Consider the following 22,115-nt stretch of genomic DNA (forward strand, 5'->3'; position numbering starts at 1 on the left):
CCTGAAGATGGTTTCATGCAGACTCGTTCCAAGAAAGTGAATTCTCTTAAAAACACTAAAGTAATTGGCATGTGGATGTATCTGTTGATTCACAGACCTCGCTTTGAAAAGAGCCCTGCATTCTGTTCATTGCTCACCTAGAACATGCATTAACTTTGGGAATTGTTGGCACCAACAGGCATCTTAGTTTAGTGGAGTGTTTCTGGTGTTTAAGTGCAGAAGCCCTGGGCTCAATTCCTCGGTGACCCTTCTCAAGGTGATGATACAAATGCATCGTCACCTTTATGTTTAATGTCAGAATTGTTTATTTCTATTTGGTGGTGTATGAATGCTTGCAATAGTATGTTGATTTTTTCTAGCCTTGAATGAATAAAAGCAAATCACTCCTCTTTATGTATTTTTCTAATACATTGATATTTGCATCTCCTTTCCTAGCCTGCATTTTTCACTATCTTACAGGCTGTATATAATAAGTATCAATTCAGGGGCCCTTCTTCTACTCAATTCACCACTGTTCTATCCCGGCATTGATAAGCAATCTACATCTGCTTCTGTTGTATATTGGTTATCATGTTTACCTGACGTGTGAAAGCCCCATGTTTGACAGTGCGCGTTAATAAAGAGACCAATGATTTTTATTAAAAGTTGTCATGTGTTTTTGTTACCTTGCACCGGCCAAAAAGTGCCGGAAATGACTTCATTTGCAGTCACTTGAAAAGTAGGGATTCTCAAATAAATGGTAAGAGGTTGGAACAAATCTAAAGGAATGCCTGGCATATCTATATGTATGTGTACGCAGGTATCCATATATAAAGATAGATAGATAGATAGATAGATAGATAGATAGATAGATAGATAGATAGATAGATAGATAGATAGATAGATAGATAGATAGATAGATAGATAGATAGATAGATAGATAGATAGATAGATAGATAGATAGATAGATAGATAGATAGATAGATAGATAGATAGATAGATAGATAGATAGATAGATAGATAGATAGATAGATAGATAGATAGATAGATAGATAGATATTGGGAGAGAGAGAGCGTTAATATAAACTGAGACTTTATTTTCCATCAAGCTGTCTTTCCTTTCCTTCAGGAGCAGAATGTTCTGATCATCAGCGCTCCAGAATCTAGTGCTTGGTTGGCAAGCATCACACATTGTGATGTGTTAGCTAAGAGTTCCATGTCGTTCAGACTCATATATTCCTCTGTAGTTGTACCTTGGTGATTCAACAAAATGTGGCATCATAAGCAGCATTCTACTGCCATAGACTGGGCAGAAAAAACATTTAGAATTTCACTGAAAAAGAAAAAAAGCATACTTAGGCAGAGCTTTCTGGACAGTAAGGACATTAGAGTAAGTGATGAATAAGCACTGCTTTTGTTAATTTACATAGGCAGAACAGAGACTGCTGGGAAAAGCCTGAAATTAAAGGCACAGAAAATGCCTGCTTCTGGATAGAACACTGAGAAGGGTTGAAAGTTTTTTCTCTGACCCTGGCCACTTATACAAGCAATCCTATGATAGTCAGAAGGACCCACCCTAAAAAGGAAGGGACAGCCATTTGGACCCTTTCCACCTTTTCTATATCTCGCCTGATCGAGCCTGATCGAGCGCTGATTGAGCGGATTAGCACATGTACTTCTCATTTTGGGAAGGTATTGCTTAGCTTGCTACCAGCAGCTCAGTTATGTTATGATGTTAGAGGCTTGCAAGGAATGCTTTAGTCCTGCATTAGGCAGTTTTTATTGCTACTTGCATTCAAGGGAAAGATAATTAGCCAGAATCTGTGACCCAGTTATTCAGCTTGGCATTCCGATTTGCACAAAGGGAATAAGCATTTGAGAAAAAATGCAACATGTGTTTCTTATGTTGTTATGAACAGCTTTTTATTCTTTCTCTTTAGGGTCTAGCCACTGCAGAAATAGATAAATAAGTGCTGACTTCCTGTAAGACGTGTCCAATGCTGGGACAAAATAAAAGGGGACACTTATAAATGATAGTGATATCATTTGAGAAAGGGTAAGTTGACACTGAATTTCATGTGTATTCACAGACCAAGCATGAAAAAGTCCCCAGCATGATCTTCATTGCGTGCTTAGAGCTGGTATTAGCTTTTCAGAGGTGCAGGCCTTTCGAAGGCTCGTTGGTCTAGGGGTATGATTCTCGCTTTGGGTGCGAGAGGTCCCGGGTTCAAATCCCGGACGAGCCCTTTCATTGGTGCTTTTTTAAAGTAGTATTGAAGTATGCATTTCAAAGCCAATATCAATTTTCTCTTTGCAGTAGTGGATGAATATTTGCTAGAGTCTCATGCTTTTAACCTTGCCCTGCCTGAGCAATTAGGAAACATTTCTCTTTAAGCATTTTGCAAAAATGCTGAACTTGCATGGCATATACAAGCGTTCAGCTAGGGCTGTCTGGGAAGGTTGCATGAAAGAAATCTAAAACCAGAGGCCCTTGGAATAGCCTGTTTTGAGAAGTTTCATCACAGAAGAATCAACTGTAGACATCTGTTTCTGTAGTGTAGTGGTTATCACGTTCGCCTCACACGCGAAAGGTCCCCGGTTCGAAACCGGGCAGAAACAGTTGTTATATTGTCTTGGCTGCAATGTTGAGAGGTGCCATTTTGCCATGAAATTGTCCAGGCCCTGAAGATGGTTTCATGCAGACTCATTCCAAGAAAGTGAATTCTCTTAAAAACACTAAAGTAATTGGCATGTGGATGTATCTGTTGATTCACAGACCTCGCTTTCATAAGAGCCCTGCATTCTGTTCATTGCTCACCTAGAACATGCATTAACTTTGGGAATTGTTGGCACCAACAGGCATCTTAGTTTAGTGGAGTGTTTCTGGTGTTTAAGTGCAGAAGCCCTGGGCTCAATTCCTCGGTGACCCTTCTCAAGGTGATGATACAAATGCATCGTCACCTTTACGTTTAATGTCAGAATTGTTTATTTCTATTTGGTGGTGTATGAATGCTTGCAATAGTATGTTGATTTTTTCTAGCCTTGAATGAATAAAAGCAAATCACTCCTCTTTATGTATTTTTCTAATACATTGATATTTGCATCTCCTTTCCTAGCCTGCATTTTTCACTATCTTACAGGCTGTATATAATAAGTATCAATTCAGGGGCCCTTCTATTACTCAATTCACAACTATTCTATCCTGGCATTGATAAGCAATCTACATCTGCTTCTGTTGTGTATTGGTTATCATGTTTACCTGACGTGTGAAAACCCCATGTTTGACAGTGCGCGTTAATAAAGAGACCAATGATTTGTATTAAAAGTTGGCATGTGTTTTTGTTACCTTGCACCGGCCAAAAAGTGCCGGAAATGACTTCATTTGCAGTCACTTGAAAAGTAGGGATTCTCAAATAAATGGTAAGAGGTTGGAACAAATCTAAAGGAATGCATGGCATATCTATATGTATGTGTAAGCAGGTATCCATATATAAAGATAGATAGATAGATAGATAGATAGATAGATAGATAGATAGATAGATAGATAGATAGATAGATAGATAGATAGATAGATAGATAGATAGATAGATAGATAGATAGATAGATAGATAGATAGATAGATAGATAGATAGATAGATATTGGGAGAGAGAGAGCGTTAATATAAACTGAGACTTTATTTTCCATCAAGCTGTCTTTCCTTTCCTTCAGGAGCAGAATGTTCTGATCATCAGCGCTCCAGAATCTAGTGCTTGGTTGGCAAGCATCACACATTGTGATGTGTTAGCTAAGAGTTCCATGTCGTTCAGACTCATATATTCCTCTGTAGTTGTACCTTGGTGATTCAACAAAATGTGGCATCATAAGCAGCATTCTACTGCCATAGACTGGGCAGAAAAAACATTTAGAATTTCACTGAAAAAGAAAAAAAGCATACTTAGGCAGAGCTTTCTGGACAGTAAGGACATTAGAGTAAGTGATGAATAAGCACTGCTTTTGTTAATTTACATAGGCAGAACAGAGACTGCTGGGAAAAGCCTGAAATTAAAGGCACAGAAAATGCCTGCTTCTGGATAGAACACTGAGAAGGGTTGAAAGTTTTTTCTCTGACCCTGGCCACTTATACAAGCAATCCTATGATAGTCAGAAGGACCCACCCTAAAAAGGAAGGGACAGCCATTTGGACCCTTTCCACCTTTTCTATATCTCGCCTGATCGAGCCTGATTGAGCGGATTAGCACATGTACTTCTCATTTTGGGAAGGTATTGCTTAGCTTGCTACCAGCAGCTCAGTTATGTTATGATGTTAGAGGCTTGCAAGGAATGCTTTAGTCCTGCATTAGGCAGTTTTTATTGCTACTTGCATTCAAGGGAAAGATAATTAGCCAGAATCTGTGACCCAGTTATTCAGCTTGGCATTCCGATTTGCACAAAGGGAATAAGCATTTGAGAAAAAATGCAACATGTGTTTCTTATGTTGTTATGAACAGCTTTTTATTCTTTCTCTTTAGGGTCTAGCCACTGCAGAAATAGATAAATAAGTGCTGACTTCCTGTAAGACGTGTCCAATGCTGGGACAAAATAAAAGGGGACACTTATAAATGATAGTGATATCATTTGAGAAAGGGTAAGTTGACACTGAATTTCATGTGTATTCACAGACCAAGCATGAAAAAGTCCCCAGCATGATCTTCATTGCGTGCTTAGAGCTGGTATTAGCTTTTCAGAGGTGCGGGTCTTTCGAAGGCTCGTTGGTCTAGGGGTATGATTCTCGCTTTGGGTGCGAGAGGTCCCGGGTTCAAATCCCAGACGAGCCCTTTCATTGGTGCTTTTTTAAAGTAGTATTGAAGTATGCATTTCAAAGCCAATATCAATTTTCTCTTTGCAGTAGTGGATGAATATTTGCTAGAGTCTCATGCTTTTAACCTTGCCCTGCCTGAGCAAATAGGAAACATTTCTCTTTAAGCATTTTGCAAAAATGCTGAACTTGCATGGCATATACAAGCGTTCAGCTAGGGCTGTCTGGGAAGGTTGCATGAAAGAAATCTAAAACCAGAGGCCCTTGGAATAGCCTGTTTTGAGAAGTTTCATCACAGAAGAATCAACTGTAGACATCTGTTTCTGTAGTGTAGTGGTTATCACGTTTGCCTCACACGCGAAAGGTCCCCGGTTCGAAACCGGGCAGAAACAGTTGTTATATTGTCTTGGCTGCAATGTTGAGAGGTGCCGTTTTGCCATGAAATTGTCCAGGCCCTGAAGATGGTTTCATGCAGACTCATTCCAAGAAAGTGAATTCTCTTAAAAACACTAAAGTAATTGGCATGTGGATGTATCTGTTGATTCACAGACCTCGCTTTCATAAGAGCCCTGCATTCTGTTCATTGCTCACCTAGAACATGCATTAACTTTGGGAATTGTTGGCACCAACAGGCATCTTAGTTTAGTGGAGTGTTTCTGGTGTTTAAGTGCAGAAGCCCTGGGCTCAATTCCTCGGTGACCCTTCTCAAGGTGATGATACAAATGCATCGTCACCTTTACGTTTAATGTCAGAATTGTTTATTTCTATTTGGTGGTGTATGAATGCTTGCAATAGTATGTTGATTTTTTCTAGCCTTGAATGAATAAAAGCAAATCACTCCTCTTTATGTATTTTTCTAATACATTGATATTTGCATCTCCTTTCCTAGCCTGCATTTTTCACTATCTTACAGGCTGTATATAATAAGTATCAATTCAGGGGCCCTTCTATTACTCAATACACAACTATTCTATCCTGGCATTGATAAGCAATCTACATCTGCTTCTGTTGTGTATTGGTTATCATGTTTACCTGACGTGTGAAAGCCCCATGTTTGACAGTGCGCGTTAATAAAGAGACCAATGATTTGTATTAAAAGTTGGCATGTGTTTTTGTTACCTTGCACCGGCCAAAAAGTGCCGGAAATGACTTCATTTGCAGTCACTTGAAAAGTAGGGATTCTCAAATAAATGGTAAGAGGTTGGAACAAATCTAAAGGAATGCATGGCATATCTATATGTATGTGTACGCAGGTATCCATATATAAAGATAGATAGATAGATAGATAGATAGATAGATAGATAGATAGATAGATAGATAGATAGATAGATAGATAGATAGATAGATAGATAGATAGATTGATATTGGGAGAGAGAGAGCGTTAATATAAACTGAGACTTTATTTTCCATCAAGCTGTCTTTCCTTTCCTTCAGGAGCAGAATGTTCTGATCATCAGCGCTCCAGAATCTAGTGCTTGGTTGGCAAGCATCACACATTGTGATGTGTTAGCTAAGAGTTCCATGTCGTTCAGACTCATATATTCCTCTGTAGTTGTACCTTGGTGATTCAACAAAATGTGGCATCATAAGCAGCATTCTACTGCCATAGACTGGGCAGAAAAAACATTTAGAATTTCACTGAAAAAGAAAAAAAGCATACTTAGGCAGAGCTTTCTGGACAGTAAGGACATTAGAGTAAGTGATGAATAAGCACTGCTTTTGTTAATTTACATAGGCAGAACAGAGACTGCTGGGAAAAGCCTGAAATTAAAGGCACAGAAAATGCCTGCTTCTGGATAGAACACTGAGAAGGGTTGAAAGTTTTTTCTCTGACCCTGGCCACTTATACAAGCAATCCTATGATAGTCAGAAGGACCCACCCTAAAAAGGAAGGGACAGCCATTTGGACCCTTTCCACCTTTTCTATATCTCGCCTGATCGAGCGCTGATTGAGCGGATTAGCACATGTACTTCTCATTTTGGGAAGGTATTGCTTAGCTTGCTACCAGCAGCTCAGTTATGTTATGATGTTAGAGGCTTGCAAGGAATGCTTTAGTCCTGCATTAGGCAGTTTTTATTGCTACTTGCATTCAAGGGAAAGATAATTAGCCAGAATCTGTGACCCAGTTATTCAGCTTGGCATTCCGATTTGCACAAAGGGAATAAGCATTTGAGAAAAAATGCAACATGTGTTTCTTATGTTGTTATGAACAGCTTTTTATTCTTTCTCTTTAGGGTCTAGCCACTGCAGAAATAGATAAATAAGTGCTGACTTCCTGTAAGACGTGTCCAATGCTGGGACAAAATAAAAGGGGACACTTATAAATGATAGTGATATCATTTGAGAAAGGGTAAGTTGACACTGAATTTCATGTGTATTCACAGACCAAGCATGAAAAAGTCCCCAGCATGATCTTCATTGCGTGCTTAGAGCTGGTATTAGCTTTTCAGAGGTGCAGGCCGTTCGAAGGCTCGTTGGTCTAGGGGTATGATTCTCGCTTTGGGTGCGAGAGGTCCCGGGTTCAAATCCCGGACGAGCCCTTTCATTGGTGCTTTTTTAAAGTAGTATTGAAGTATGCATTTCAAAGCCAATATCAATTTTCTCTTTGCAGTAGTGGATGAATATTTGCTAGAGTCTCATGCTTTTAACCTTGCCCTGCCTGAGCAAATAGGAAACATTTCTCTTTAAGCATTTTGCAAAAATGCTGAACTTGCATGGCATATACAAGCGTTCAGCTAGGGCTGTCTGGGAAGGTTGCATGAAAGAAATCTAAAACCAGAGGCCCTTGGAATAGCCTGTTTTGAGAAGTTTCATCACAGAAGAATCAACTGTAGACATCTGTTTCTGTAGTGTAGTGGTTATCACGTTCGCCTCACACGCGAAAGGTCCCCGGTTCGAAACCGGGCAGAAACAGTTGTTATATTGTCTTGGCTGCAATGTTGAGAGGTGCCATTTTGCCATGAAATTGTCCAGGCCCTGAAGATGGTTTCATGCAGACTCATTCCAAGAAAGTGAATTCTCTTAAAAACACTAAAGTAATTGGCATGTGGATGTATCTGTTGATTCACAGACCTCGCTTTCATAAGAGCCCTGCATTCTGTTCATTGCTCACCTAGAACATGCATTAACTTTGGGAATTGTTGGCACCAACAGGCATCTTAGTTTAGTGGAGTGTTTCTGGTGTTTAAGTGCAGAAGCCCTGGGCTCAATTCCTCGGTGACCCTTCTCAAGGTGATGATACAAATGCATCGTCACCTTTACGTTTAATGTCAGAATTGTTTATTTCTATTTGGTGGTGTATGAATGCTTGCAATAGTATGTTGATTTTTTCTAGCCTTGAATGAATAAAAGCAAATCACTCCTCTTTATGTATTTTTCTAATACATTGATATTTGCATCTCCTTTCCTAGCCTGCATTTTTCACTATCTTACAGGCTGTATATAATAAGTATCAATTCAGGGGCCCTTCTATTACTCAATTCACAACTATTCTATCCTGGCATTGATAAGCAATCTACATCTGCTTCTGTTGTGTATTGGTTATCATGTTTACCTGACGTGTGAAAACCCCATGTTTGACAGTGCGCGTTAATAAAGAGACCAATGATTTGTATTAAAAGTTGGCATGTGTTTTTGTTACCTTGCACCGGCCAAAAAGTGCCGGAAATGACTTCATTTGCAGTCACTTGAAAAGTAGGGATTCTCAAATAAATGGTAAGAGGTTGGAACAAATCTAAAGGAATGCATGGCATATCTATATGTATGTGTACGCAGGTATCCATATATAAAGATAGATAGATAGATAGATAGATAGATAGATAGATAGATAGATAGATAGATAGATAGATAGATAGATAGATAGATAGATAGATAGATAGATAGATAGATAGATAGATAGATAGATAGATAGATAGATAGATAGATAGATAGATAGATAGATAGATAGATAGATAGATAGATAGATAGATAGATAGATAGATAGATATTGGGAGAGAGAGAGCGTTAATATAAACTGAGACTTTATTTTCCATCAAGCTGTCTTTCCTTTCCTTCAGGAGCAGAATGTTCTGATCATCAGCGCTCCAGAATCTAGTGCTTGGTTGGCAAGCATCACACATTGTGATGTGTTAGCTAAGAGTTCCATGTCGTTCAGACTCATATATTCCTCTGTAGTTGTACCTTGGTGATTCAACAAAATGTGGCATCATAAGCAGCATTCTACTGCCATAGACTGGGCAGAAAAAACATTTAGAATTTCACTGAAAAAGAAAAAAAGCATACTTAGGCAGAGCTTTCTGGACAGTAAGGACATTAGAGTAAGTGATGAATAAGCACTGCTTTTGTTAATTTACATAGGCAGAACAGAGACTGCTGGGAAAAGCCTGAAATTTAAGGCACAGAAAATGCCTGCTTCTGGATAGAACACTGAGAAGGGTTGAAAGTTTTTTCTCTGACCCTGGCCACTTATACAAGCAATCCTATGATAGTCAGAAGGACCCACCCTAAAAAGGAAGGGACAGCCATTTGGACCCTTTCCACCTTTTCTATATCTCGCCTGATCGAGCCTGATTGAGCGGATTAGCACATGTACTTCTCATTTTTGGAAGGTATTGCTTAGCTTGCTACCAGCAGCTCAGTTATGTTATGATGTTAGAGGCTTGCAAGGAATGCTTTAGTCCTGCATTAGGCAGTTTTTATTGCTACTTGCATTCAAGGGAAAGATAATTAGCCAGAATCTGTGGCCCAGTTATTCAGCTTGGCATTCCGATTTGCACAAAGGGAATAAGCATTTGAGAAAAAATGCAACATGTGTTTCTTATGTTGTTATGAACAGCTTTTTATTCTTTCTCTTTAGGGTCTAGCCACTGCAGAAATAGATAAATAAGTGCTGACTTCCTGTAAGACGTGTCCAATGCTGGGACAAAATAAAAGGGGACACTTATAAATGATAGTGATATCATTTGAGAAAGGGTAAGTTGACACTGAATTTCATGTGTATTCACAGACCAAGCATGAAAAAGTCCCCAGCATGATCTTCATTGCGTGCTTAGAGCTGGTATTAGCTTTTCAGAGGTGCGGGTCTTTCGAAGGCTCGTTGGTCTAGGGGTATGATTCTCGCTTTGGGTGCGAGAGGTCCCGGGTTCAAATCCCGGACGAGCCCTTTCATTGGTGCTTTTTTAAAGTAGTATTGAAGTATGCATTTCAAAGCCAATATCAATTTTCTCTTTGCAGTAGTGGATGAATATTTGCTAGAGTCTCATGCTTTTAACCTTGCCCTGCCTGAGCAAATAGGAAACATTTCTCTTTAAGCATTTTGCAAAAATGCTGAACTTGCATGGCATATACAAGCGTTCAGCTAGGGCTGTCTGGGAAGGTTGCATGAAAGAAATCTAAAACCAGAGGCCCTTGGAATAGCCTGTTTTGAGAAGTTTCATCACAGAAGAATCAACTGTAGACATCTGTTTCTGTAGTGTAGTGGTTATCACGTTTGCCTCACACGCGAAAGGTCCCCGGTTCGAAACCGGGCAGAAACAGTTGTTATATTGTCTTGGCTGCAATGTTGAGAGGTGCCGTTTTGCCATGAAATTGTCCAGGCCCTGAAGATGGTTTCATGCAGACTCGTTCCAAGAAAGTGAATTCTCTTAAAAACACTAAAGTAATTGGCATGTGGATGTATCTGTTGATTCACAGACCTCGCTTTGAAAAGAGCCCTGCATTCTGTTCATTGCTCACCTAGAACATGCATTAACTTTGGGAATTGTTGGCACCAACAGGCATCTTAGTTTAGTGGAGTGTTTCTGGTGTTTAAGTGCAGAAGCCCTGGGCTCAATTCCTCGGTGACCCTTCTCAAGGTGATGATACAAATGCATCGTCACCTTTATGTTTAATGTCAGAATTGTTTATTTCTATTTGGTGGTGTATGAATGCTTGCAATAGTATGTTGATTTTTTCTAGCCTTGAATGAATAAAAGCAAATCACTCCTCTTTATGTATTTTTCTAATACATTGATATTTGCATCTCCTTTCCTAGCCTGCATTTTTCACTATCTTACAGGCTGTATATAATAAGTATCAATTCAGGGGCCCTTCTTCTACTCAATTCACAACTGTTCTATCCCGGCATTGATAAGCAATCTACATCTGCTTCTGTTGTATATTGGTTATCATGTTTACCTGACGTGTGAAAGCCCCATGTTTGACAGTGCGCGTTAATAAAGAGACCAATGATTTTTATTAAAAGTTGTCATGTGTTTTTGTTACCTTGCACCGGCCAAAAAGTGCCGGAAATGACTTCATTTGCAGTCACTTGAAAAGTAGGGATTCTCAAATAAATGGTAAGAGGTTGGAACAAATCTAAAGGAATGCCTGGCATATCTATATGTATGTGTACGCAGGTATCCATATATAAAGATAGATAGATAGATAGATAGATAGATAGATAGATAGATAGATAGATAGATAGATAGATAGATAGATAGATAGATAGATAGATAGATAGATAGATAGATAGATAGATAGATAGATAGATAGATAGATAGATAGATAGATAGATAGATAGATAGATAGATAGATAGATAGATAGATATTGGGAGAGAGAGAGCGTTAATATAAACTGAGACTTTATTTTCCATCAAGCTGTCTTTCCTTTCCTTCAGGAGCAGAATGTTCTGATCATCAGCGCTCCAGAATCTAGTGCTTGGTTGGCAAGCATCACACATTGTGATGTGTTAGCTAAGAGTTCCATGTCGTTCAGACTCATATATTCCTCTGTAGTTGTACCTTGGTGATTCAACAAAATGTGGCATCATAAGCAGCATTCTACTGCCATAGACTGGGCAGAAAAAACATTTAGAATTTCACTGAAAAAGAAAAAAAGCATACTTAGGCAGAGCTTTCTGGACAGTAAGGACATTAGAGTAAGTGATGAATAAGCACTGCTTTTGTTAATTTACATAGGCAGAACAGAGACTGCTGGGAAAAGCCTGAAATTAAAGGCACAGAAAATGCCTGCTTCTGGATAGAACACTGAGAAGGGTTGAAAGTTTTTTCTCTGACCCTGGCCACTTATACAAGCAATCCTATGATAGTCAGAAGGACCCACCCTAAAAAGGAAGGGACAGCCATTTGGACCCTTTCCACCTTTTCTATATCTCGCCTGATCGAGCGCTGATTGAGCGGATTAGCACATGTACTTCTCATTTTGGGAAGGTATTGCTTAGCTTGCTACCAGCAGCTCAGTTATGTTATGATGTTAGAGGCTTGCAAGGAAGAATGCTTTAGTCCTGCATTAGGCAGTTTTTATTGCTACTTGCATTCAAGGGAAAGATAATTAGCCAGAATCTGTGACCCAGTTATTCAGCTTGGCATTCCGATTTGCACAAAGGGAATAAGCATTTGAGAAAAAATGCAACATGTGTTTCTTATGTTGTTATGAACAGCTTTTTATTCTTTCTCTTTAGGGTCTAGCCACTGCAGAAATAGATAAATAAGTGCTGACTTCCTGTAAGACGTGTCCAATGCTGGGACAAAATAAAAGGGGACACTTATAAATGATAGTGATATCATTTGAGAAAGGGTAAGTTGACACTGAATTTCATGTGTATTCACAGACCAAGCATGAAAAAGTCCCCAGCATGATCTTCATTGCGTGCTTAGAGCTGGTATTAGCTTTTCAGAGGTGCAGGCCTTTCGAAGGCTCGTTGGTCTAGGGGTATGATTCTCGCTTTGGGTGCGAGAGGTCCCGGGTTCAAATCCCGGACGAGCCCTTTCATTGGTGCTTTTTTAAAGTAGTATTGAAGTATGCATTTCAAAGCCAATATCAATTTTCTCTTTGCAGTAGTGGATGAATATTTGCTAGAGTCTCATGCTTTTAACCTTGCCCTGCCTGAGCAATTAGGAAACATTTCTCTTTAAGCATTTTGCAAAAATGCTGAACTTGCATGGCATATACAAGCGTTCAGCTAGGGCTGTCTGGGAAGGTTGCATGAAAGAAATCTAAAACCAGAGGCCCTTGGAATAGCCTGTTTTGAGAAGTTTCATCACAGAAGAATCAACTGTAGACATCTGTTTCTGTAGTGTAGTGGTTATCACGTTCGCCTCACACGCGAAAGGTCCCCGGTTCGAAACCGGGCAGAAACAGTTGTTATATTGTCTTGGCTGCAATGTTGAGAGGTGCCATTTTGCCATGAAATTGTCCAGGCCCTGAAGATGGTTTCATGCAGACTCATTCCAAGAAAGTGAATTCTCTTAAAAACACTAAAGTAATTGGCATGTGGATGTATCTGTTGATTCACAGACCTCGCTTTCATAAGAGCCCTGCATTCTGTTCATTGCTCACCTAGAACATGCATTAACTTTGGGAATTGTTGGCACCAACAGGCATCTTAGTTTAGTGGAGTGTTTCTGGTGTTTAAGTGCAGAAGCCCTGGGCTCAATTCCTCGGTGACCCTTCTCAAGGTGATGATACAAATGCATCGTCACCTTTACGTTTAATGTCAGAATTGTTTATTTCTATTTGGTGGTGTATGAATGCTTGCAATAGTATGTTGATTTTTTCTAGCCTTGAATGAATAAAAGCAAATCACTCCTCTTTATGTATTTTTCTAATACATTGATATTTGCATCTCCTTTCCTAGCCTGCATTTTTCACTATCTTACAGGCTGTATATAATAAGTATCAATTCAGGGGCCCTTCTATTACTCAATTCACAACTATTCTATCCTGGCATTGATAAGCAATCTACATCTGCTTCTGTTGTGTATTGGTTATCATGTTTACCTGACGTGTGAAAACCCCATGTTTGACAGTGCGCGTTAATAAAGAGACCAATGATTTGTATTAAAAGTTGGCATGTGTTTTTGTTACCTTGCACCGGCCAAAAAGTGCCGGAAATGACTTCATTTGCAGTCACTTGAAAAGTAGGGATTCTCAAATAAATGGTAAGAGGTTGGAACAAATCTAAAGGAATGCATGGCATATCTATATGTATGTGTACGCAGGTATCCATATATAAAGATAGATAGATAGATAGATAGATAGATAGATAGATAGATAGATAGATAGATAGATAGATAGATAGATAGATAGATAGATAGATAGATAGATAGATAGATAGATAGATAGATAGATAGATAGATAGATAGATAGATAGATAGATAGATAGATAGATAGATAGATAGATAGATAGATAGATAGATAGATAGATAGATATTAGGGAGAGAGAGAGCGTTAATATAAACTGAGACTTTATTTTCCATCAAGCTGTCTTTCCTTTCCTTCAGGAGCAGAATGTTCTGATCATCAGCGCTCCAGAATCTAGTGCTTGGTTGGCAAGCATCACACATTGTGATGTGTTAGCTAAGAGTTCCATGTCGTTCAGACTCATATATTCCTCTGTAGTTGTACCTTGGTGATTCAACAAAATGTGGCATCATAAGCAGCATTCTACTGCCATAGACTGGGCAGAAAAAACATTTAGAATTTCACTGAAAAAGAAAAAAAGCATACTTAGGCAGAGCTTTCTGGACAGTAAGGACATTAGAGTAAGTGATGAATAAGCACTGCTTTTGTTAATTTACATAGGCAGAACAGAGACTGCTGGGAAAAGCCTGAAATTAAAGGCACAGAAAATGCCTGCTTCTGGATAGAACACTGAGAAGGGTTGAAAGTTTTTTCTCTGACCCTGGCCACTTATACAAGCAATCCTATGATAGTCAGAAGGACCCACCCTAAAAAGGAAGGGACAGCCATTTGGACCCTTTCCACCTTTTCTATATCTCGCCTGATCGAGCCTGATTGAGCGGATTAGCACATGTACTTCTCATTTTGGGAAGGTATTGCTTAGCTTGCTACCAGCAGCTCAGTTATGTTATGATGTTAGAGGCTTGCAAGGAATGCTTTAGTCCTGCATTAGGCAGTTTTTATTGCTACTTGCATTCAAGGGAAAGATAATTAGCCAGAATCTGTGACCCAGTTATTCAGCTTGGCATTCCGATTTGCACAAAGGGAATAAGCATTTGAGAAAAAATGCAACATGTGTTTCTTATGTTGTTATGAACAGCTTTTTATTCTTTCTCTTTAGGGTCTAGCCACTGCAGAAATAGATAAATAAGTGCTGACTTCCTGTAAGACGTGTCCAATGCTGGGACAAAATAAAAGGGGACACTTATAAATGATAGTGATATCATTTGAGAAAGGGTAAGTTGACACTGAATTTCATGTGTATTCACAGACCAAGCATGAAAAAGTCCCCAGCATGATCTTCATTGCGTGCTTAGAGCTGGTATTAGCTTTTCAGAGGTGCGGGTCTTTCGAAGGCTCGTTGGTCTAGGGGTATGATTCTCGCTTTGGGTGCGAGAGGTCCCGGGTTCAAATCCCAGACGAGCCCTTTCATTGGTGCTTTTTTAAAGTAGTATTGAAGTATGCATTTCAAAGCCAATATCAATTTTCTCTTTGCAGTAGTGGATGAATATTTGCTAGAGTCTCATGCTTTTAACCTTGCCCTGCCTGAGCAAATAGGAAACATTTCTCTTTAAGCATTTTGCAAAAATGCTGAACTTGCATGGCATATACAAGCGTTCAGCTAGGGCTGTCTGGGAAGGTTGCATGAAAGAAATCTAAAACCAGAGGCCCTTGGAATAGCCTGTTTTGAGAAGTTTCATCACAGAAGAATCAACTGTAGACATCTGTTTCTGTAGTGTAGTGGTTATCACGTTTGCCTCACACGCGAAAGGTCCCCGGTTCGAAACCGGGCAGAAACAGTTGTTATATTGTCTTGGCTGCAATGTTGAGAGGTGCCGTTTTGCCATGAAATTGTCCAGGCCCTGAAGATGGTTTCATGCAGACTCATTCCAAGAAAGTGAATTCTCTTAAAAACACTAAAGTAATTGGCATGTGGATGTATCTGTTGATTCACAGACCTCGCTTTCATAAGAGCCCTGCATTCTGTTCATTGCTCACCTAGAACATGCATTAACTTTGGGAATTGTTGGCACCAACAGGCATCTTAGTTTAGTGGAGTGTTTCTGGTGTTTAAGTGCAGAAGCCCTGGGCTCAATTCCTCGGTGACCCTTCTCAAGGTGATGATACAAATGCATCGTCACCTTTACGTTTAATGTCAGAATTGTTTATTTCTATTTGGTGGTGTATGAATGCTTGCAATAGTATGTTGATTTTTTCTAGCCTTGAATGAATAAAAGCAAATCACTCCTCTTTATGTATTTTTCTAATACATTGATATTTGCATCTCCTTTCCTAGCCTGCATTTTTCACTATCTTACAGGCTGTATATAATAAGTATCAATTCAGGGGCCCTTCTATTACTCAATACACAACTATTCTATCCTGGCATTGATAAGCAATCTACATCTGCTTCTGTTGTGTATTGGTTATCATGTTTACCTGACGTGTGAAAGCCCCATGTTTGACAGTGCGCGTTAATAAAGAGACCAATGATTTGTATTAAAAGTTGGCATGTGTTTTTGTTACCTTGCACCGGCCAAAAAGTGCCGGAAATGACTTCATTTGCAGTCACTTGAAAAGTAGGGATTCTCAAATAAATGGTAAGAGGTTGGAACAAATCTAAAGGAATGCATGGCATATCTATATGTATGTGTACGCAGGTATCCATATATAAAGATAGATAGATAGATAGATAGATAGATAGATAGATAGATAGATAGATAGATAGATAGATAGATAGATAGATAGATAGATAGATAGATAGATAGATAGATAGATAGATAGATAGATAGATAGATAGATAGATAGATAGATAGATAGATAGATAGATAGATAGATAGATAGATAGATAGATAGATAGATAGATAGATAGATTGATTGATATTGGGAGAGAGAGAGCGTTAATATAAACTGAGACTTTATTTTCCATCAAGCTGTCTTTCCTTTCCTTCAGGAGCAGAATGTTCTGATCATCAGCGCTCCAGAATCTAGTGCTTGGTTGGCAAGCATCACACATTGTGATGTGTTAGCTAAGAGTTCCATGTCGTTCAGACTCATATATTCCTCTGTAGTTGTACCTTGGTGATTCAACAAAATGTGGCATCATAAGCAGCATTCTACTGCCATAGACTGGGCAGAAAAAACATTTAGAATTTCACTGAAAAAGAAAAAAAGCATACTTAGGCAGAGCTTTCTGGACAGTAAGGACATTAGAGTAAGTGATGAATAAGCACTGCTTTTGTTAATTTACATAGGCAGAACAGAGACTGCTGGGAAAAGCCTGAAATTAAAGGCACAGAAAATGCCTGCTTCTGGATAGAACACTGAGAAGGGTTGAAAGTTTTTTCTCTGACCCTGGCCACTTATACAAGCAATCCTATGATAGTCAGAAGGACCCACCCTAAAAAGGAAGGGACAGCCATTTGGACCCTTTCCACCTTTTCTATATCTCGCCTGATCGAGCGCTGATTGAGCGGATTAGCACATGTACTTCTCATTTTGGGAAGGTATTGCTTAGCTTGCTACCAGCAGCTCAGTTATGTTATGATGTTAGAGGCTTGCAAGGAATGCTTTAGTCCTGCATTAGGCAGTTTTTATTGCTACTTGCATTCAAGGGAAAGATAATTAGCCAGAATCTGTGACCCAGTTATTCAGCTTGGCATTCCGATTTGCACAAAGGGAATAAGCATTTGAGAAAAAATGCAACATGTGTTTCTTATGTTGTTATGAACAGCTTTTTATTCTTTCTCTTTAGGGTCTAGCCACTGCAGAAATAGATAAATAAGTGCTGACTTCCTGTAAGACGTGTCCAATGCTGGGACAAAATAAAAGGGGACACTTATAAATGATAGTGATATCATTTGAGAAAGGGTAAGTTGACACTGAATTTCATGTGTATTCACAGACCAAGCATGAAAAAGTCCCCAGCATGATCTTCATTGCGTGCTTAGAGCTGGTATTAGCTTTTCAGAGGTGCAGGCCTTTCGAAGGCTCGTTGGTCTAGGGGTATGATTCTCGCTTTGGGTGCGAGAGGTCCCGGGTTCAAATCCCGGACGAGCCCTTTCATTGGTGCTTTTTTAAAGTAGTATTGAAGTATGCATTTCAAAGCCAATATCAATTTTCTCTTTGCAGTAGTGGATGAATATTTGCTAGAGTCTCATGCTTTTAACCTTGCCCTGCCTGAGCAAATAGGAAACATTTCTCTTTAAGCATTTTGCAAAAATGCTGAACTTGCATGGCATATACAAGCGTTCAGCTAGGGCTGTCTGGGAAGGTTGCATGAAAGAAATCTAAAACCAGAGGCCCTTGGAATAGCCTGTTTTGAGAAGTTTCATCACAGAAGAATCAACTGTAGACATCTGTTTCTGTAGTGTAGTGGTTATCACGTTCGCCTCACACGCGAAAGGTCCCCGGTTCGAAACCGGGCAGAAACAGTTGTTATATTGTCTTGGCTGCAATGTTGAGAGGTGCCATTTTGCCATGAAATTGTCCAGGCCCTGAAGATGGTTTCATGCAGACTCATTCCAAGAAAGTGAATTCTCTTAAAAACACTAAAGTAATTGGCATGTGGATGTATCTGTTGATTCACAGACCTCGCTTTCATAAGAGCCCTGCATTCTGTTCATTGCTCACCTAGAACATGCATTAACTTTGGGAATTGTTGGCACCAACAGGCATCTTAGTTTAGTGGAGTGTTTCTGGTGTTTAAGTGCAGAAGCCCTGGGCTCAATTCCTCGGTGACCCTTCTCAAGGTGATGATACAAATGCATCGTCACCTTTACGTTTAATGTCAGAATTGTTTATTTCTATTTGGTGGTGTATGAATGCTTGCAATAGTATGTTGATTTTTTCTAGCCTTGAATGAATAAAAGCAAATCACTCCTCTTTATGTATTTTTTTAATACATTGTTATTTGCATCTCCTTTCCTAGCCTGCATTTTTCACTATCTTACAGGCTGTATATAATAAGTATCAATTCAGGGGCCCTTCTATTACTCAATACACAACTATTCTATCCTGGCATTGATAAGCAATCTACATCTGCTTCTGTTGTGTATTGGTTATCATGTTTACCTGACGTGTGAAAGCCCCATGTTTGACAGTGCGCGTTAATAAAGAGACCAATGATTTGTATTAAAAGTTGGCATGTGTTTTTGTTACCTTGCACCGGCCAAAAAGTGCCGGAAATGACTTCATTTGCAGTCACTTGAAAAGTAGGGATTCTCAAATAAATGGTAAGAGGTTGGAACAAATCTAAAGGAATGCATGGCATATCTATATGTATGTGTACGCAGGTATCCATATATAAAGATAGATAGATAGATAGATAGATAGATAGATAGATAGATAGATAGATAGATAGATAGATAGATAGATAGATAGATAGATAGATAGATAGATAGATAGATAGATAGATAGATAGATAGATAGATAGATAGATAGATAGATAGATAGATAGATAGATAGATAGATAGATAGATATTGGGAGAGAGAGAGCGTTAATATAATGAGACTTTATTTTCCATCAAGCTGTCTTTCCTTTCCTTCAGGAGCAGAATGTTCTGATCATCAGCGCTCCAGAATCTAGTGCTTGGTTGGCAAGCATCACACATTGTGATGTGTTAGCTAAGAGTTCCATGTCGTTCAGACTCATATATTCCTCTGTAGTTGTACCTTGGTGATTCAACAAAATGTGGCATCATAAGCAGCATTCTACTGCCATAGACTGGGCAGAAAAAACATTTAGAATTTCACTGAAAAAGAAAAAAAGCATACTTAGGCAGAGCTTTCTGGACAGTAAGGACATTAGAGTAAGTGATGAATAAGCACTGCTTTTGTTAATTTACATAGGCAGAACAGAGACTGCTGGGAAAAGCCTGAAATTAAAGGCACAGAAAATGCCTGCTTCTGGATAGAACACTGAGAAGGGTTGAAAGTTTTTTCTCTGACCCTGGCCACTTATACAAGCAATCCTATGATAGTCAGAAGGACCCACCCTAAAAAGGAAGGGACAGCCATTTGGACCCTTTCCACCTTTTCTATATCTCGCCTGATCGAGCGCTGATTGAGCGGATTAGCACATGTACTTCTCATTTTGGGAAGGTATTGCTTAGCTTGCTACCAGCAGCTCAGTTATGTTATGATGTTAGAGGCTTGCAAGGAATGCTTTAGTCCTGCATTAGGCAGTTTTTATTGCTACTTGCATTCAAGGGAAAGATAATTAGCCAGAATCTGTGACCCAGTTATTCAGCTTGGCATTCCGATTTGCACAAAGGGAATAAGCATTTGAGAAAAAATGCAACATGTGTTTCTTATGTTGTTATGAACAGCTTTTTATTCTTTCTCTTTAGGGTCTAGCCACTGCAGAAATAGATAAATAAGTGCTGACTTCCTGTAAGACGTGTCCAATGCTGGGACAAAATAAAAGGGGACACTTATAAATGATAGTGATATCATTTGAGAAAGGGTAAGTTGACACTGAATTTCATGTGTATTCACAGACCAAGCATGAAAAAGTCCCCAGCATGATCTTCATTGCGTGCTTAGAGCTGGTATTAGCTTTTCAGAGGTGCAGGCCTTTCGAAGGCTCGTTGGTCTAGGGGTATGATTCTCGCTTTGGGTGCGAGAGGTCCCGGGTTCAAATCCCGGACGAGCCCTTTCATTGGTGCTTTTTTAAAGTAGTATTGAAGTATGCATTTCAAAGCCAATATCAATTTTCTCTTTGCAGTAGTGGATGAATATTTGCTAGAGTCTCATGCTTTTAACCTTGCCCTGCCTGAGCAAATAGGAAACATTTCTCTTTAAGCATTTTGCAAAAATGCTGAACTTGCATGGCATATACAAGCGTTCAGCTAGGGCTGTCTGGGAAGGTTGCATGAAAGAAATCTAAAACCAGAGGCCCTTGGAATAGCCTGTTTTGAGAAGTTTCATCACAGAAGAATCAACTGTAGACATCTGTTTCTGTAGTGTAGTGGTTATCACGTTCGCCTCACACGCGAAAGGTCCCCGGTTCGAAACCGGGCAGAAACAGTTGTTATATTGTCTTGGCTGCAATGTTGAGAGGTGCCGTTTTGCCATGAAATTGTCCAGGCCCTGAAGATGGTTTCATGCAGACTCATTCCAAGAAAGTGAATTCTCTTAAAAACACTAAAGTAATTGGCATGTGGATGTATCTGTTGATTCACAGACCTCGCTTTCATAAGAGCCCTGCATTCTGTTCATTGCTCACCTAGAACATGCATTAACTTTGGGAATTGTTGGCACCAACAGGCATCTTAGTTTAGTGGAGTGTTTCTGGTGTTTAAGTGCAGAAGCCCTGGGCTCAATTCCTCGGTGACCCTTCTCAAGGTGATGATACAAATGCATCATCACCTTTACGTTTAATGTCAGAATTGTTTATTTCTATTTGGTGGTGTATGAATGCTTGCAATAGTATGTTGATTTTTTCTAGCCTTGAATGAATAAAAGCAAATCACTCCTCTTTATGTATTTTTCTAATACATTGATATTTGCATCTCCTTTCCTAGCCTGCATTTTTCACTATCTTACAGGCTGTATATAATAAGTATCAATTCAGGGGCCCTTCTATTACTCAATTCACAACTATTCTATCCTGGCATTGATAAGCAATCTACATCTGCTTCTGTTGTGTATTGGTTATCATGTTTACCTGACGTGTGAAAGCCCCATGTTTGACAGTGCGCGTTAATAAAGAGACCAATGATTTGTATTAAAAGTTGGCATGTGTTTTTGTTACCTTGCACCGGCCAAAAAGTGCCGGAAATGACTTCATTTGCAGTCACTTGAAAAGTAGGGATTCTCAAATAAATGGTAAGAGGTTGGAACAAATCTAAAGGAATGCATGGCATATCTATATGTATGTGTACGCAGGTATCCATATATAAAGATAGATAGATAGATAGATAGATAGATAGATAGATAGATAGATAGATAGATAGATAGATAGATAGATAGATAGATAGATAGATAGATAGATAGATAGATAGATAGATAGATAGATATATAGATAGATAGATAGATAGATAGATAGATAGATAGATAGATAGATAGATAGATAGATAGATAGATAGATAGATAGATAGATAGATAGATATTCGGAGAGAGAGAGCATTAATATAAACTGAGACTTTATTTTCCATCAAGCTGTCTTTCCTTTCCTTCAGGAGCAGAATGTTCTGATCATCAGCGCTCCAGAATCTAGTGCTTGGTTGGCAAGCATCACACATTGTGATGTGTTAGCTAAGAGTTCCATGTCGTTCAGACTCATATATTCCTCTGTAGTTGTACCTTGGTGATTCAACAAAATGTGGCATCATAAGCAGCATTCTACTGCCATAGACTGGGCAGAAAAAACATT

The 22,115-nt window shown here is 39.2% G+C and overlaps 14 non-coding genes across 14 annotated transcripts; all 14 read left to right on the forward strand.

The window, feature by feature from the left end:
- Positions 1–2,153: 2,153 nt before the first annotated feature.
- On the forward strand, positions 2,154–2,225 carry TRNAP-UGG (transfer RNA proline (anticodon UGG)). Its single transcript has one exon. It is a non-coding gene; the product is annotated as a tRNA-Pro (tRNA).
- A 300-nt stretch (positions 2,226–2,525) lies between these two features.
- On the forward strand, positions 2,526–2,598 carry TRNAV-CAC (transfer RNA valine (anticodon CAC)). Its single transcript has one exon. It is a non-coding gene; the product is annotated as a tRNA-Val (tRNA).
- Positions 2,599–5,094: 2,496 nt separating this feature from the next.
- On the forward strand, positions 5,095–5,167 carry TRNAV-CAC (transfer RNA valine (anticodon CAC)). The gene has a single exon. It is a non-coding gene; the product is annotated as a tRNA-Val (tRNA).
- Positions 5,168–7,244: 2,077 nt separating this feature from the next.
- Positions 7,245–7,316, forward strand: TRNAP-UGG (transfer RNA proline (anticodon UGG)). Its single transcript has one exon. It is a non-coding gene; the product is annotated as a tRNA-Pro (tRNA).
- Positions 7,317–7,616: 300 nt separating this feature from the next.
- Positions 7,617–7,689, forward strand: TRNAV-CAC (transfer RNA valine (anticodon CAC)). The gene has a single exon. It is a non-coding gene; the product is annotated as a tRNA-Val (tRNA).
- A 2,176-nt stretch (positions 7,690–9,865) lies between these two features.
- TRNAP-UGG (transfer RNA proline (anticodon UGG)) lies at positions 9,866–9,937 on the forward strand. Its single transcript has one exon. It is a non-coding gene; the product is annotated as a tRNA-Pro (tRNA).
- A 300-nt stretch (positions 9,938–10,237) lies between these two features.
- On the forward strand, positions 10,238–10,310 carry TRNAV-CAC (transfer RNA valine (anticodon CAC)). The gene has a single exon. It is a non-coding gene; the product is annotated as a tRNA-Val (tRNA).
- Positions 10,311–12,470: 2,160 nt separating this feature from the next.
- Positions 12,471–12,542, forward strand: TRNAP-UGG (transfer RNA proline (anticodon UGG)). The gene has a single exon. It is a non-coding gene; the product is annotated as a tRNA-Pro (tRNA).
- Positions 12,543–12,842: 300 nt separating this feature from the next.
- On the forward strand, positions 12,843–12,915 carry TRNAV-CAC (transfer RNA valine (anticodon CAC)). Its single transcript has one exon. It is a non-coding gene; the product is annotated as a tRNA-Val (tRNA).
- Positions 12,916–15,464: 2,549 nt separating this feature from the next.
- Positions 15,465–15,537, forward strand: TRNAV-CAC (transfer RNA valine (anticodon CAC)). Its single transcript has one exon. It is a non-coding gene; the product is annotated as a tRNA-Val (tRNA).
- A 2,189-nt stretch (positions 15,538–17,726) lies between these two features.
- TRNAP-UGG (transfer RNA proline (anticodon UGG)) lies at positions 17,727–17,798 on the forward strand. The gene has a single exon. It is a non-coding gene; the product is annotated as a tRNA-Pro (tRNA).
- Positions 17,799–18,098: 300 nt separating this feature from the next.
- Positions 18,099–18,171, forward strand: TRNAV-CAC (transfer RNA valine (anticodon CAC)). Its single transcript has one exon. It is a non-coding gene; the product is annotated as a tRNA-Val (tRNA).
- A 2,151-nt stretch (positions 18,172–20,322) lies between these two features.
- On the forward strand, positions 20,323–20,394 carry TRNAP-UGG (transfer RNA proline (anticodon UGG)). The gene has a single exon. It is a non-coding gene; the product is annotated as a tRNA-Pro (tRNA).
- A 300-nt stretch (positions 20,395–20,694) lies between these two features.
- On the forward strand, positions 20,695–20,767 carry TRNAV-CAC (transfer RNA valine (anticodon CAC)). The gene has a single exon. It is a non-coding gene; the product is annotated as a tRNA-Val (tRNA).
- The last annotated feature ends 1,348 nt before the right edge of the window (positions 20,768–22,115 follow it).

This window comes from Lissotriton vulgaris, unplaced genomic scaffold, assembly GCF_964263255.1.
Source record: "Lissotriton vulgaris unplaced genomic scaffold, aLisVul1.2 SCAFFOLD_1545, whole genome shotgun sequence".
NCBI lineage: Eukaryota > Metazoa > Chordata > Amphibia > Caudata > Salamandridae > Lissotriton > Lissotriton vulgaris.